Source organism: Artibeus jamaicensis, unplaced genomic scaffold (genome assembly GCF_021234435.1).
Source record: "Artibeus jamaicensis isolate MK-2021 breed Jamaican fruit bat unplaced genomic scaffold, CSHL_Jam_final scaffold_916, whole genome shotgun sequence".
In the NCBI taxonomy this organism is placed as follows: domain Eukaryota; kingdom Metazoa; phylum Chordata; class Mammalia; order Chiroptera; family Phyllostomidae; genus Artibeus; species Artibeus jamaicensis.
Window position 1 is genome coordinate 17,032,227 of NW_026522059.1, and position 10,974 is coordinate 17,043,200.

The 10,974-nt window shown below is 38.1% G+C and overlaps 1 non-coding gene and 1 pseudogene across 1 annotated transcript; both read left to right on the forward strand.

The window, feature by feature from the left end:
- Positions 1-7,142: 7,142 nt before the first annotated feature.
- On the forward strand, positions 7,143-7,275 carry LOC119055859 (small nucleolar RNA SNORA66). The gene has a single exon (XR_005083765.2). It is a non-coding gene; the product is annotated as a small nucleolar RNA SNORA66 (small nucleolar RNA).
- Positions 7,276-9,202: 1,927 nt separating this feature from the next.
- Positions 9,203-9,680, forward strand: LOC128626711 (vesicle transport protein SFT2A-like; annotated as a pseudogene).
- The last annotated feature ends 1,294 nt before the right edge of the window (positions 9,681-10,974 follow it).

Sequence of the window (10,974 nt, forward strand, 5' to 3'; positions counted from 1 at the left end):
GTTTAAAGATGTCCTGAAGGTTCCTAAGCCTCTCCTCCTTTTTTTGAATTCTTGTTTCTTCATCCTTTTCTGTTTGGTCATTTTTTTCCTCCTTCTAGTCCACTCCTTTGATTTGAGTCCCAGTTTCCTTTCCATCACTATTGGTTTCCAGTGCATTTCCCTTCATTTCAATTAGTTTAGCCTTCATATGTTCCTCTAATTTGTGGCTAAAATCAACCAGTCTGTGAGAATCCTGATCACCAGTGTTTTGAACTGTGCATCTGAAAGTTTGGCTATTCTTCATCACTTAGATTTATTGGCTCTGAGGCTTTGAGGCATTCTTGAGCCATGTTTTGATCTGTTCATGCCTGTTATGCATGAGGAGCGGAGCCTTAGTTGTTCACCAGGGTGGGGCTACCCAGGTCGCTGGTTTGTGATACTATATGTGGGGGCGGGGTCAGAGAGGGACGATAGCGGTTCCCTCTGCTGCTTCCCACAGCTGGGGCCTGCATGGTTCGTCTCACCACTCGCTCCTTCACCGGTTTATCTGCACGCGAATGTGGGACAGCAGTCAGCCCTCAGTGGGTCTGCCCGCTGCTCCACACCTGGGATCTGCCCACGGCTGCCTGCGCACCTGCCTGGGTATCGCGCCCAGGTCAGTCCAGTGGATCTTTCCTGCCTGACCCCACTCTGCTGCTGGCCCTGCCCCTCTTACAGGTTTGGCTGAAATGTTCATTGTTGTCAAACTTCTGTGTAGTTCAATTTTCTGTGGTTTGGCTGCATTTTTGTTGCTAAAACTTCGTTGTTTTTAAACTTGGTTGTGCAAGAAGGCACAGTGGGTCTGCCTACGCCTCCATCTTGGTGGAAGTCTTGATTCAATTTTCTTTAAAATAAAATACATTCGTAAAATCTGAGGCAATTAAGGAAGGCTTGTACAAAATTTGACTATCTCTTACTATTTCAATATGTTTCACGGTGTAAGTTTCACCATGTAATATTGTTTTTTCCCTTCAGCAGCTTGGGCTCCAGGATATCACATGTCTTTATCATTCAAATTAAAGGGTAAATTTATATAATCATGTTACTATTGAGTGAAAGGCTTTGTTTGTTTGTTTTTCCATGAAGGCCATAAAAATTTTTAAGGGAGGTTTTGTTTTTAGAAAACTATATTATAGTCCCTTAAATTTTCCCCATGGAGAAAGAAAGAAACCCTACTCAGGACCTAAAGGCTGACATTTCTACCACTTAAATAATAAAATACAGGAAAAATAGAACTATTTGCAATGCCTAATGGGAAACCTTTTAATAAATACATGCAACTGAAACAATAGTACAGAGAAGGATAAGGGTAATAGGAATGGGGGCAGGGAAGAGTTTAATGTCAAACAGCCATTCTCTACACATTCATGCATCTCCTTTATTTGAGGGTCACACGATAATACATTAGTGAAAGATGCACAGGTAGTCTAGTAATCATACTCATTTTACAAACAAAGGGGCAGAGGACTAAGCTATTCTTTATCCCCACGATCACCCAGCTGGCAAAAATAGCCTGGAAGCACCTAGGTCTTTTGATTTCTTATGATATGTCATAATACTCCTCTGTTATTCTTTACTCTGTTATCTATTTGATTTTGATTTTAGCCTCCCTAAGCCCTCAAGGGTAGACTTTTATAAATCATCTTCATGAAAGTTTTGCATTTGTTGTTTCAGAGGAAATGCACAGAATGAGGTAGTGGGTGAAATGGAAATGTGTAAGGTTTTGGATTTATGCACAGCAAACCTAAAATTAATTTCCCATGTTTTATATTTTTTACTATAAGTTTCCTCCCCTCTCCTACTAAGCCACCTAAAATCCACATCCATGATGTAATTTATTGAATTTATATATGTTTATATTTAATTAAACAGAAGTCTAAAAAACTAACAAATAATATTAACTTCAGTATTTCATTGTCATAGGGTAGTCACTGCAAGTTGTATCTCTATGGACAACAGAGGAATAGGCAAGTGCTGTATCCACATTGTGAACTCTTATAGGAATTGCCTTTTATTCAAAGTGCAGGGAGAAGCTGTTGGACATTATATGCCTGAAAATAAAATGATCTACTTTCTGTTTCTTAAAAGTTCAATCTAACTGCTGAGGAGAAACCAAATTGAGAAATTGTAATGGCAGGAGTGGGGTTTGAAAAGGAGCAGAAGCAGAAGAGAAAAAGTGGGAGAGAAGAGGCTGAACTATGGCCGTGGGAAAGGAGATGGAGAGAAGTAACGAGACAGGGTATGTGCTGGAGGGCGTGGAAGAGACTTCCTGTGATCCTTACCTGGGATCAGACTGGATTACTCAGTAACTCATGATAACTCATTCATGGGGCTCAACACATTGAATTTAGCTTTGCTACTAACCTACTATGAAATCGGGAAGAATGACAAAGGTCAATGTATAATAAATAGAAAATAATTAGTACCACATATGTCAATGTCCTTTCAGTATCATTTCAAAGGGCCCAGTGTTAACAAAAATCTTTCAATTAAATTTGGGCAGTAAACAGTTAATAGTTAACTAAAGTAGTTAATTTATTATTATTATTATCATTAAAATGAGAATTGTTTTAAGGCTTTTGGAATTGAGCTTTCTTTTTGTTTCTAGTCCAAGAAGGGTTTATTTTTGTTGATCTTCTTGGCCTGGTGTAAAATCTATCTTTTGAGATTGGCATTCCCCAGTGGCTAAGTGGTGAATTGTGCTGTCCAGAAAGTTATTGTGAGCTCTACTGTGGTTTTGGTTCAGTGGGTTTTTATGTATTTTTACAAATTTTGTACATATACCCAGAGGCTTTTTGGCAATGGCTACATTTTGACATTCAAGAAAATAAATATGAGCCATTTAACAGTCTCCAATTCTAGATTTAGCTTTTTAAATATATTGAAATATGTATATGAGGAATTTTCTGAAACTGGGAACAGAGACTAATTTGGCAAAGGTTTTTACTAATGTTATAAAAAAGGTCTTTCTTTGCAGCTCATTGATTATATATTCTTCAGGTTATGAGCCATATTTTTGAATCTCAGCTCTCTATCTTAGAGGAAGTATACTTAATATGCTGGGTATTTATTTTGTATTTCTTCTGTCTGGATAAGACCAATGCTAATTGATTTAACCTATTCTTGGGAAAATTCTCAAGCTTACAGTTAATGTGAATTGCAGTCAAAAGTACAGTAAAATACAAAAGGCTTTACTTGGGAACGAAGAAAATTTATTTTTTAGCTAAAGCAGAGCTATTTCAAGAACATCAAAGATGTATTTGCTAACTTATCCCCTCCCACTTGGCAAATTTAAATAATCCACTTGCAAAATAAAGCCCAATGGCACATTATATTGAAAATTCAATTTATAGTGAAATAAAACCCTATAATTCTCATATGTACTATTAGCCCTCCAAATCGACTGTTAATCACATAAGTAAATTAATACCAACCAAAGGAATCTTATAATTATTGACGATTAAAATTTACCGTAGTCAGGATTAGGTAACACACACCTTGGGACTTGCCTAGGACCTTGGAAATGTGAACCTGGTTCAGCAGGTTATGATACACACTGGCACATAGATAATGGCAGTATTTTAATAAAGGGGTATTATTTTGTGAATAATTATAATGAGATTATGTCATGAAGAAGGCATACGAAAGTGTCGAAGGCAGCAGTAGTAGTTTGAGGCATAGAATCCTTTGTTCTATTGTTATTTTTTGCCTCATGCTACCCCTCATTTTGGCCACTGTTTCCTCATCTGCCAAGAGATGTCAGCGACTCTCGTCTGCTACCACTTCGAAATGTTGTCGGGGATCTCATATTTTGCTTGGTAATCCCTTGAGATCTTTGGATGAAAAGAACCATAAAAATCCAAAATGTTTTTCTAGGTGGGGGTTTCCAAAATTGGTCCCTTTGAGGGAGCCACCCACTTGGATATTGAATACCCTGCCTGTGTAATGTGGAAAAAGCGGTTTGGTGAAAACTTGCTCTTTTAGCATCACCAAAAAAACAGACGTCTTCATTGTTTAAAGTGAAACACACCCATTGGGGATCACTTCATCATTTTTTTAAGTGAATGAAAACATCACAAGCTGAACTGATGAAATGCAGGATAAGTGCAAATAGACTACACCCTTCCTCTTTCGGTCACAAGGAGCCGCGGTCTGCCAATTCTCCCCAGTGCACCCTCCCTGTCTAGGAAAGGGCCCTAGTTGGCTCACTAACCAAGTCGGTATCTGAGCTACAACTAATCATGCCCCTGTTGAGTCACCAACAGAGAGTCCCACAGACTGCTTGCTTTCCTCTTTGTGGTGTAGGGCGGTGATTGAAAGACAATCTTTTCCCTGTCATTTTTTCTCTTTTCATCTGCTTCATTTTTTTCCCTTTTTTTTTTTTACTCACTTTCTTTTCTTCCAGGATTAATTATCATCCCTCTCTTAACCCATCCTTTTCTAATCTCAAGGGCTATTTTTTAAAAGGATGCTTGTTCACTGGATGATACTCTCCAAGGGCTCATTTGGAAAAAATAACAGTGTCGTTTGTCCCTCCAGCTGCCAAAAGTCATCATGAGTCATGCTTTTGACTCAATTTACAGAAATACTTAATATAAATAATTGGCCTTTCCCAGAGCTGCTTCTTAGTTGCCATTCTGTCTTGTTGGTTTCAACAGACTGATAGGATGCAGCATTTGACCAGAGTAGCTTCCCTAAGTCCTTTATGTTTTTTTTGTCTCTATTACACTTTGCTAAAGCAATCAGATGGAGTGGGTGATAAGCAAAGTACATCATTGTCAGTGAGCTCTAGAGTATCTTGTTTGAAACATTTTTACAAGGTTACTCCCCTAAAATTGAGCATATGGGGTTCCTTATTTAGCATATGAGGTTCCATATGCTAAGTAAGAAATTAGGTAACCTGCTTTCTAAATAATATTATTACTAAATAATATTATCATTTAAGATTATTCCTTAATAATGTCACTACTACAACTCAATATTAGTTACTTTGGAGCCATGAAGAGAAACATTTTTTTTCAAATAGGCAAAATATTTGATTTCTTACTATATTATGTTTAGCACAGCCCAGAGAAGCTATTGCTGATAATTACTATTTACCTTGTAAAGGAACTTTTTAAAAGTTGAAAAAGGTGACTCTCAAACAAATTTAAAATAAACATGGCAAAGTTTCCTTTAACTCACTGATGAAGTTTATCAGTCAGGGTTCAACCAGGCAGGCCTGGTTTATTCTGTAGGAAGGTCTTAAAAATTTCCTGACTACCTGTGTAGAATAGGGTATATAGTTATACTCTATTCCAAATGTACATATCTGTTAATTTTGTAAATCAATTCCTTGAAATTGATTGTGGAGACTGGTTAAGCAAATCTGAAATCCCATAGGTCAGAAAATCAAGAAGGGATGATCACAAACAGTCTGGTACCCAGAGGTATGGGCCAAAGCTTTCTACGCAGAGGTAGTTGGGACCTAATGATTAGGAGCAGCCTGGAATCCACCAGGGCCTCAGGTGTGTCCTCAGAAAAGGCTTAAATACTTTTTAAGGCCTTCCTACAGAATAAATCAGGCCCATCCAAAGTAACATTCCTAATTTAAAGTGAGCCGATTAGGTACTGTATTTATTCCTGCAAATTCCCTTCATAGCAACAACTGGGTTGGTTAGTGTTTGATTGGATAAGTGGGAGGATGCAGGTTCATGCTTCCTTTCTGCCCCCCTGTTCTCCTGAAGGATCTCTCCTGTAGTCCACCACATCTGGAAATATGCTACAAAGGCAATACTGGAAAATGTAGTTTTTCTTAGCCGAGTTGGCACACCACAAAGCCATGTGTGAATATTTATAGACTGCACGATGATCTGTATCCTCCCAAAATTTATACATGGACTCTTAACTCCCAAAGCGATGGTATCAGAAGATGGAAAGTTGGGGGGATGATTAGGTCATAAGGGTGAGGCCCTCACGAGTGGGATTGGGGTCTCATAAAGGAGCCTCTAGAGACATTCACAGCCCCTTCTGCCAAGTGAGTACAGAGTGAGATGCAAACCTGGTTCATCTTTAACAAGGTAACAAAACTATAACATTTGAGACCATCTTTTTTCATCAGAAAGAATCATTTATATCTCTACCAAACACAAATCCACAAGTTAGGATGTAACTTTATAAACGCTGAGTCCTAATTAATGATAAATACCAAGTGGAACAGAAGGAACATATGCCTCGATAAATGACTTTCCCACGGGCCTGTAAGATAATGTTCCAGTGTGATTTCGAAAGGATGTGCAGACCTTTTTTTTGTTCATTGCCAAGTTTGGATAAATGTTCTTAACAACTTATATACTTTAACTTCACTCATTATTAAAATGATAACCTTTTTTTTGAGGGTTTAGATGTCCTGAAGTGTCATGTTCCATCTGTTTAATCAGAAATTATGGTTGATTTTGCAATATAATGGTGAGACCTGCTCTTCTCTGATCCAGCTACATACGATGAATGCCATGCCCTTCTTGGGAGTAGGAGTGTTCTGGGGGTACATGGGGTGACTCTCATACTCCCAGGTACAGGGGTCCCTTGAATCTGCAGACCTCAAGCAATTAGAGAGGAGGAAAGAATGAAACTGAGATATTCTCATTTTACTTCAGACCCTGAGTAAGTATGATAGAAATATTAGAAAGCAAGAATAAAAAGGGGAAAATAGAAGATCATTCTTTTTACTTTTGCAATTTTTCCCCAATTATTCAGTAAATGTTTCTAACTATACATTTCAAATACACCTTGAAATGACAATTTTGGGGGAAAATGAAAAACATCATTTGTGCACAATTGTTCTTCATCTGACTTAAAACAGAACAAATACTTGTAATAGACTTGCTAAATTCTTTGTTGAGATCTTTAAAAACAATTGTTTGAGTTCACCTCTTATGACAAGCAAGATACTACATGTTGTAAATAATAGAAAACCATGTCTTACACTACAAATGCTAGTGTTATGAACAAATTCATATCGATATGTGTCCAAACAACTGTTCACTTCATTAGCAAATCATTGCAATACGTGGACCACGAACATCCGACACATTTCTTTCTGAGTCCTTTCCCAGCCATCATCTAATCAGATGGCAAATCATTATTTTAATACTTAAAAGCATTTTCTAGGTGTTGTTGCAGAAGTGAGGGGAGCCAAGTTTGATAAGGTAATTTTGGTAATAGAAAGGTATTAGCCTCAGAAGCTAGTGAGGTGGTCCATTCTATGGTAGCATAGTGTAAATTAGTTAATTAATTAATAAAATTTAATTCAAAGATGTTTTTGTTTGTTTTACTTTCTGGCTTAAAATGCTTCCATGATACACACTGCCTAGTGGGTCAGAGCTACCTGCTTAAGCACAGTCACCAAGGCCCTTTGCGACCTGGACCTTATTATTTCTCTAATTTAATTTCCAGCCAACAGTCAGCTGCTGGGTACTATACCTCTATCAAAAGTGAGAGAAAAGAAAAAGACTTGTTATTTTCCAAATCCTCACATGAGCCTTGCTGAATCATGTGTTCATGTGTAATTAGCCTTGCAGGAAAAGCTCTTTACCCACTGTCATTCTGGAGAACTATTCATCCAGGGAAACTCAGCTTAGGCTCTTTTCTTCTCGCTTTTCACTATCACCGCCTCTTCCATCCAGGCGGCTACATGATACTTTTCTAGGCTGTCCTGCCACTCTCTGGGGATAACTCTGTAATAGCTCTTACTTTATACAGGGTTGGCAAAAATAGTTTACAGTTGACAGTATGGAAAAGGACCTGCAGGTTATAATGATTACAATAGCTCTAGTCACTGTCTCTCATACTCCTAACTGTAAACCTACTTTTGCTCACACTGTCTCAGTGGTTGGAAAGGCTTATCAGCAGCTTGTTTACTTTCAGGGGCAGATGCTTTGCCTTCTTTTCCTTGTTCCCTGAATGTAGCTCAGGATTTGATTACATAACACTTGCCTATTCAAAATAAACATTTGGCTGGAGCCACACCACGTCCATTTCTAACCGGTGTCCAGTTGCTGCTCCTGCTGCACAGAGACCACGATTTACAAACTCCTTCTGTCCATCTACACACAAATCAAGGTGCTGAGCAGAAATGTGTATATTTAATAAAGGCTTATCCAGCTCAAAATGTTTTAGTTGTAGAGGAAATGTTAATACAGAACATGGCTTGATCTGTTCCTTTCTAAATCAAGAGAAATGGAAAGAATGGATACATTTTATTTCATCTTATTTAGTAAAAAAGATCAGTCTGAGTTTTCACAATAATTATACATTCTCCACTCTCATCATTTTCCAGTACATTTATTATGTTTTTTTTATGCCTTGCAATGCTAATTTTTCTTTAAACTAGTGGAACTTGAACTTTTTTGTCAGGGTAGGGGGTGTTTGAGATTATCTTTTTTTAAAAAAATTCGTCTTAAAATGCTTCTACAGTGTGCACTGCCTACTATATCTGCCAAAGCATGGTGGTCGAGAGCCTTTATGATTTAGGCCTTGTTATTTCTCAAATTTCATTGTTGGCCCTGTGTGGTCTGATTCTATGTGCAGTTACCTCCACCAAAAAAACGGACTAAATCTTCACATGAACCTCATCGTATTGTTTTCCAAGCTGAAGTAACCATATGAATGAGGACCGCCCCCCCAGACAAACGCAGAATTTATTTATTAAAAATTGTGTATTTATTCTTACGTGTTTAAACTTCAGTCACCTTCCCCATCTTATGCAATACACCTACCAAGATGTTTTCCACTGCCCAAAACAGTTTTGATTTTGATGCATTTTAGTGTTTCTATCATTTTTTTCACCTCTTTCACATTGGCAAAACATTTCCCTTTGAGGACTTTTCCATCTTGGAAACAAACAAACAAGCAATCAGAACAAAAAGTCATTTATCACAAGATTGGGTGAATAGGGAGGTGGGGCGTGGGGTCATGCCCTTTTTGATTAAAAAACTGCTGAACACTGAGTACAGTGTGGGCGAGTGTGCTTGTAAATTGCCCATCATGAAATGGGCAAATGTGTTTAAAGAGTCTTCAAAATAAAAAATCACTGAAGTTGAATGCAGCCTCTCACAACAATGCCAGCTGGTGCACCAATACAGATAGGCTCTGGGAACACTCACCTAGTGGGAGAAGCATATGATATAAGAGGCCTATAATGGCTATGGAGAAGCTGTGCAGGGTCCTGTGCAGCCACAGTGACAAAGAGCAGGGCCTGACTGCAAAGGTCCTAGATGCCTTGTCCCTTAATTTCAACACCTGCTTAAAGGGGTGTGACATGGGCTTTGTATGCAGCATTTTCTGTTCTCTCCTCAGAACTGGATTGCTATGGCCTCCTGGTGGCACAAAACTTTTTACAGTGTTTTATTTCCCTGGGACTATAGCAGCAGTAGTCAGTATGAGCTTTTAATGGGTCCCATGAAGCAACTGAAGAAAATGTTTGACTCCAGGTTGCCTGCAACAATTACTATTCTTTCGGGTTTCCAGTTTACCCTGTGTGGTGCTCTTTAGTGACATATGAAAGGACTGGACTTAGTGTCCTGCACTTTGTACTTCTTATGAATGGCCTGGGACAGTACCTGTCATGTATCACAGATCCAAGAGAGGCAGTAATTACATGTGATTCTTCTCTCCTAAACTGAGAATCAGAAAGTCTTTGAAAGGAGCATGTGAAAGCTGCGCTGCCATTTTTGGTGAAGTGTGCTTTTCCTAATATAGTAAGCACTCCATAAACAGCTGAGGTGACAATGTAAGGCCATTTGTATTCTGGTATGAACCACATGCTTGATTAAAGGGTTACATGCTTGTAGCTTAAATTCATTGTGCATCATTAACAGACCCTTCCAAAGACAAGGAGATTTTAATCATTGCCACTTGTAAAATATTTTTAGCCATTTAAAAAATCTTTTCAAAATAGCTTTGAGGTGTGATTATTTAAAGATAAACCTGCAATGTAAGACACATTCAACTTTTGGGGGTCCCTTTAAAATGTCTACATTTTTAAACATGGCAACAACAATCTTGTAAATGTGAAAGTTTTAACATTAATCCAAAGATGGCTTCTTATGTGTCATAAAAAGAATACGTAATGTGTTTACAATTTTTAAATAAATCCACACTTGGAAATGAAACAGTTTACTGGGAGACAGGGGAAAGGGTTTATTGTTTAATCTTTATCGTTTGTGTTTGGGATGATGATAGAGGTTTTGAATTAGAGTTTGGTGATCATTGCACAACATTGTGAGTGTAATTAATGTCACTGAATTGCACACTTAAAAAAATGATTACTCTTGCCAAATTTTTTTAAAAAAGAAAGCAATAGAAGCAGATACAGATGAAGCAAAGTATGTTGAGTCACCAAGGTGGCACTCACGATAGCAGACTGTTTACATTTCCTGTGCTTTTCTCGGTGTTTTTATATGTGTTAACTCGCTGTATCCTTGCAACATCAGAATTATTCTCCTCACCTCGTCAATGAGAAAATGAGGCACAGGAATCAAATGACTGGGCGAGGCACTTACATACTGAACAGATCGCAGAGTCAGGGCTGAGACCCAGGAAGGTTGTCTCCAAAACCCATGTGTCATCCGTGCGTGCATTTTCACCATGTATTACTACCTCTGCCCATCCTTCAGCTACATGCTGCACGAGGAGAATGAACCCAAGGGAAGTAAATATTAGAAGTCAGTCTATTATTTTTGTCTGCTCTGGTTTTATAAGACAAAAAACTTTACAAATCTGATAACTCCCAATCGACAAATTTTATACATTTTTGGTGTGCATGCTGCCTTTTCAGGTGTCTTTTCAGTAAATGGGGAAAGGATTCCCTTTCAATGATTCAAATAACACACCATTACTGATACACATATTTACATCCACCTTCCTTTTTTTTTAATCTGGTGAGAACATGTAAGTTCTACTGTCTTAGTACATTTC